Genomic DNA, 6,186 nt, shown 5'->3' on the forward strand with positions numbered 1-6,186 from the left:
GTCAACAGCGGAAGCGGAGAAGGTTTCATAGCTTCATCCAAAGTGTCTCTCAAATAGGAGGTTTTTGAGATTCTTTATAAATGGAGCAAGACTTGAGGTTGTGCAAATGGCTGATGTGAGGGAGTTCCACATCCTAGTTGCACTGCCAGTGAATGCTTGTTTCATAAAATGTTCCTGTCTGAATGTTGGAGCTTCCAGCAGCAGTGTTTCAGTGCTGTGGCCTTACCTGAAACCTGACATTACGAAGGTTGCTTGCTTATATATGAAGGGATAGCTGTGATGAAATACAGTTTTCTAACACCTTGCGTAAGTAGGGAAGTGTTGATTTTGAGCGGATGTTGTTCAGGGCTGTGGGCTTCATAAGGATGGGAATACCTGGCTAATGTTGAAGAAAACACCTCCCTCCAATGACGGATTCACCAGGGATGTCCAGTATGGTATCTACTGCTTGGTCATTTCCTTGCTTAGGGCCCCAGGCAGTGTACCGGAAAGGTATATGAAGGTTTGACCTTAGTTATGATTTCAAGAAGCTCTACCTCTGAGACTGCATCAAAGGGCCACCAGGTTCATTGGGTCTTGCATTTCTGTATACAGTCATCAGGATTGACAGCTCTTGGTGGAAGTGAAAGTTCTATTGAGTCTACTATCTATAAGAAGACATTTACACATTCTTACCATTTGGATGGTGGTGTGTAGACTCTGCAAGTTGAAGACTGGTGTTTGGCTTCTTTAATGATGTTGAAGAGAACTTTTGGGGAATTTTTGGAGACATCAAGCACATTTGTAGTTTCTTCCGGCAGCCCAAAGGCTAGCCATATTACATAGAAAAGGTGCTCATCTCCAGTTTTTTCAAGCTGTCTCAAGAACTTCATATGGAGTACATGTCCTTCCAGAACCAGGAGAACACAGTTTTAGGTTTTTTCTTCTTGCTTTTCAGTGGAGCAGATTAATGAATCAGGGTTTTCATCCACTTATTGTATTCGTTTGTTGCAGTATTACTGTCTCCCTGGGAGCCAGGGGTCGTAATGTTGTTGTTGACCTTTTTAGGGAAGGATTTGATGTCAATGTTCCAAGTGTCACTGAACCATGATATCTACCTTTTCACCATAAGGTGCTGGTTGGGCTTCCCGCTCCTGCTCCTCTGACTAGGTACCATTTGCCATGCAAGAGTAGCTGGAAGGGGTGTCAGCAGGTTGAAAAGAGAATGCTCTATCTTTGGCTTAGCAGGAATACTGTGGGCTGGGATAGTACCTGTGTAGTGCCTCATTCCACCCTAAAATGTTGTGAACAGTAGGGTCCAACATAGCATACTCTCACCACCACCAGCCCCACAATATGCTGCTCTTCAAGCAATCAATCAGGATGTATAAAGAATGGCTAATCACCCAATAGGGTATCCAGGCGCTTGCAGGTACCGGAAGCTTATTCGAACAGCCAGGTCTTGAGGGCCATTTGGAATTCAAGAAGTGAGGTGATGGTCCAGAGTTGCGTGAGGAGTCTGTTCTAGACCTTTGCTGGAATGTGGAAGAAGTGGGTCCTCCACCTCTGCTTTGGTAGATAGAGAGTTTGGGCAAGTGAGAGGGAGGTGGAGCATAGTCTTCTCGATGAATGGTGGAAGGTCGGATGGTGGTTAATGTAGGTGGGTCCTTGGTTGTGTAGAGCCTTGTGTGCGTGGGTCAGCAGCTTGAATTGGTATCTCTTCTGTACAGAGAGCCAGTAGAGTTGCCTGGAGTGAGGCGAAATGTGATGTGGGTTCATTTAAGAAGGTTGAGGATGAGTTTGGCTGCTGCGTTCTGTATGATCTGAAGTCTCTGTAGGCGGTGTGTGCTGATTCATACATAGAGGGCGTTGCCGTAGTCCACTCGGCTGTGTCACAGTGCATCTTGTGTGTAGGGGTAACCACTTAATGATCTTGCGTAGCATGCGCAGAGTGGTGAAGCAGGCAAATGGTGTTGATCTGCGATTTCATGGTGACCTTGTTGTCAATGATGATTCAATGTTTCTTGTGTGGTTGGAGGGAGTTGGTGTAGGTCCTAGGTCAGATGGCCTGCAGGAGTCGTTCCATGTGTTGCTGAAGATCAGTACTTCCATCCTGTCTGCGGAGCATTCCCCTAGAGGGGCTACCTGAACCCAGAATTAATAAAGTTCAACATCTGGTTGTATGGTTTTTTTTTTTATTGAACACTGTCCACATCACTGGGTCACTACTGTTTTTACCATGGGTAAGATCCTCCTGGTGGAGGCTGCATACCACTAACCCTATGATTATGAACACATGTGTATGAAGAGCGGAGAACCAAGATATACCGCTACCCACACTTCCCAACACGTGCATGAGGGTTTTTTATCGGAGACACTTTACCTTTCTCCTGCATACCCTGGTTCATGCAGGACAAGTGATCCTTCCCCATTGATTATTTGGATTACAATTAGGAAACTGAAGGATCAGTATTTCCTCCTCCCCCCTTTGATTAGCAAATGTGTACAGTTGCAGGCAGTTGTTCTTCATCCAGTTAGCGACACTTGTCATGCATCTGTGGAAGTTGGTTTGGTGCGGGTGGGGTCGTCAGCGAGTGAAAGGATGAGTTGGGTGTCGCCTGCGAAGGAAATTATGTCAGGCCATGGGATTTGACAATGTTGGCCAGTATCAACCTTTTCCCTTTCCTTCCTTGCTTCTCATCCAAATTGGCAGACAACATCACCCTAAAGTGGCCTGCTGTGCATGGGCCCAGCTATCATTGTGCTGTCCATGACTAGCTTTCCTCAGGTGGGTGGGCTTCCAATCATGCCCCACTCTCTGCAAACTCTGGAATAAACTGATTGGAGTGCTTAGTTAGGATTTGACAAAAGCTCGTCATCTTCCCAGTCTGATGCAAAGCGGATCATTAATAGACGTGATGTGCCTTGTTTTGCAGGGTGTTAGGCATAACTTTTTTTCTTCATAGAATAGTAGGGCTTATGTATGTGGGCAAGAGGCTTTGTTTTGGAAATGAGACCTTTTGCTTGTAGGTGATGGAGCTTGTTTTTGAAAATGAGGGAAGGCCTTGTGTATAGTAAATTAATTAAATTTATGAATGGCCAAGGCTATGGAGATAAAGTCACAGCTGAGTAAATAAACTCTATTGAACAGTTTATTTGGACAAGCAGAAGAGGATTGTGAGCTTGTGACTTGATCAAATGAATCGTCCTGGGTGGAGTTGTGCAGAAGAAGAGCTCTCTTGCCACATACAGGAATTATTATCTTTTTGCTGTCATTGGTGTGTGTTTGAGCGCCCATATATTGAAGCTAAGTAAAACTTATTTGTTAAACATTTATGGTGTTGTGTGTATATTTTCGTAATCAAGGGCCAGGTTGAAGTTTTCATGACACGCCTTGTTTCAGATCGTAGGCCTTATGATGCTTTCAACAGTAAGCTCTATTTGTGAGGGCACAATACTCTGTTTTGGGTAGAAAGCCTTATGCCTTTAGCTGACACGGCTTGTTTTTGTAGATTAAGAAGGCCTTGTTTTAGCTCATAAGCCTTCTGCTTTTAGGTGATGAGGCTGGTTTTAGGGGTTGGACTTCCGGGGCAACATGACGGAAAGGGAGGGCGCTCCACTCAGCTCAAGACTGGGCCAATATCTTCTGCTTGGCCGTGTCACTCATAATGTGCCAGGTCAAGGCATGGCTCGTGTTGGGTAGAGTCCCTGTGGGCTTGCTCGCCAGGGCCACCAGAGATGCTGTATCCCTGTTGCATTTGAGGCTCCACTTCGCTCGCTCCAGCAGGCAGGGCAATTGGAATGGATGGCGAAGTGCACCATGTAGTGTGTCCTCTACAGCCAGGCCTGGAAGGCTGGCGCATGATTGGGATTTATGCGTGTGAGTTCCTCAGGATGCTGAAGATCCACAGAGAGTCACCTATTGGGCGCACATCTGGTTGACAGCGCTAGGCAGACCTGAGTTGGCTCTGGAACAGTATCACATGTCCCTATATTTAAACAATTATTTCTACCATGTACGGCATATTTAACAGTATATATATATATATATATATATATATATATATATATATATATATATATATATATATATATATATATATATATATATATATATATATATATATTCCATTGCCGGTAACACCTGCCTTACAGCCTCACTCAGTAATATGTGTAGTCCAGTAGGACAGTGAAAACATGGTGACAAAACCAGGATGTCAGTGGAGCATCTTGTTCATAGTCCACTCGAACCCCCCCCCCCATCTACTCTTGGCAATCCCTCCTCACATATCGATCCTGTGCACCCTATTATAGAAGCCTGGGAAGTACATGCTGGGTGGGGAAGATGGACATTTCAGTTAATGAAGCGGTGTCTCAGCTAGCAAAGTAGGTGTCAACTTTTAATGAGGCCTCATTCTCATGAGACATAATTGCAGAGAGACATCATACTTACTTTGGAGAGACACTGACCCCAAGATAGCAAGTCTCTGTCAAGCCCCGATGAGTTTACAGCGGCAGCGGACAAGTGTCCCCTACGCCCCCACATCCCCATCTTCTTTGAGCAAGAGAAGAGAAGCAAGGGGGAAAAGGGAATGTGAAGAAAGAAACAGTGGGTCCCAAATGTAAGAAAGGAATGAAAGGCCTCGAGTATGTATATCCCCCAACACTTAAGAACCAACAAAGAAAGGAATGAAAGGCCTCGAGTATGTATATCCCCCAACACTTAAGAACCAACAATTCTCTAATTAGAAAAGAAGAGAGTCAAACATCAGACCCGCACACCAATGGTGTAGTCTCTCTTATAGTGGGCGGGGGTCAAGAATGGATCCCCTTGCACAAACAGCTTAATTCTTAGCTATGTCCGCTCTTATGCCCAGAAGTGGGTCCCGTGCTCACTAAGCCACTGGAGTCAAGCTATCCTGGCTGAAGACGGCTGATAGCCAGAAACCGGTCCTAGGATGCTTGATTCCGGTCCAGGGAAGACATGGCTTGGCAGTTCAGGCTAGACTGTTCCCATGAGGCACAGGGTCAAGACTGATTTGCATATGGCCATGTCTGAACTGGGGTGGCTTGGTGAGCAAAATAACTATGGATTAAACCCAGATCTGTGACTGGGGGTGAATGTTTTGCCATTGTGCAACATTCCGTCCATCATCTTGTGTGTTTTGCTGTTCACCCTATGTGGGAAGGGTATGCCCAGACGTGGGTCCCGTGCTCACTAAGCCACTGGAGTCAAGCTATCCTGGCTGAAGACGGCTGATAGCCAGAAACCGGTCCTAGGAGGCTTGATTTCGGTCCAGGAAAGGCATGGCTTGGCAGTTCAGGCTGGACTGTTCCCATCAGGCACAGGGTCAAGACTGATTTGCATATGGCCATGTCTGAACTGGGGTGGCTTGGTGAGCAAAATAACTATGGATTAAACCCAGATCTGTGACTGGGGGTGAATATTTTGCCATTGTGCAACATTCCGTCCATCATCTTGTGTGTTTTGCCGCTCTTGGGATACCCCAGAACCACCCCACGCCCAGTCGCCGTGACCTAGACTCCAATAGGGGTCTGATCACTACCTGCAGTTGTAGTAAACTTACTTCTCTGCATCATGTCATTGGTCCAAATGTCAGAAGGAATTAATCATACTGGTGTGACTTGTGGTATAACAATGAGTATCAGAATAGCACAATGTTAACAAGATTGCTTTGTTTTCTCAATCAGTGCCCAAAGTGTGTGTTGTCAACACTCTCCCCATGCCCATACTTTCTCAAGTCTATGCACTTGAGAGTTACACTCTCTTTTACAGTACCTGTGAAATTCCATCATCCTGTTACCAAACTGTACGACTAAATAAATAAATAAAAACGGACCCCGCAGTTGGACGATTTGAGCAAGAGGGTTTTTTAGGTTGTTGGGGAAACCTGGGTGGGATTGTGCTGCACCCTTTGCTTTTAGCTATTCAGTTTCAACAATAAATATATGAGATTGTACTAAATATATTCGAATAATTATTTATTCTCCTGCCACAAATCCACTGTCTGCATACTGACCTGAAGTTTTCCAATTAAATATTCTTTTAAATTCTTCCTTAGAACATTTCATCATAAAGAATGGGGTCATTTATACCGACGAGCGTCTGCGCTGCTGCATGTCGCGAACGCCTGTTGAAGCCATTGCAGGCGGCAGGCCATGAGTGGCCTCCTGAGATAGCGGAGG

This window comes from Lissotriton helveticus, chromosome 3_1, assembly GCF_964261635.1.
Source record: "Lissotriton helveticus chromosome 3_1, aLisHel1.1, whole genome shotgun sequence".
NCBI classification, from domain to species: domain Eukaryota; kingdom Metazoa; phylum Chordata; class Amphibia; order Caudata; family Salamandridae; genus Lissotriton; species Lissotriton helveticus.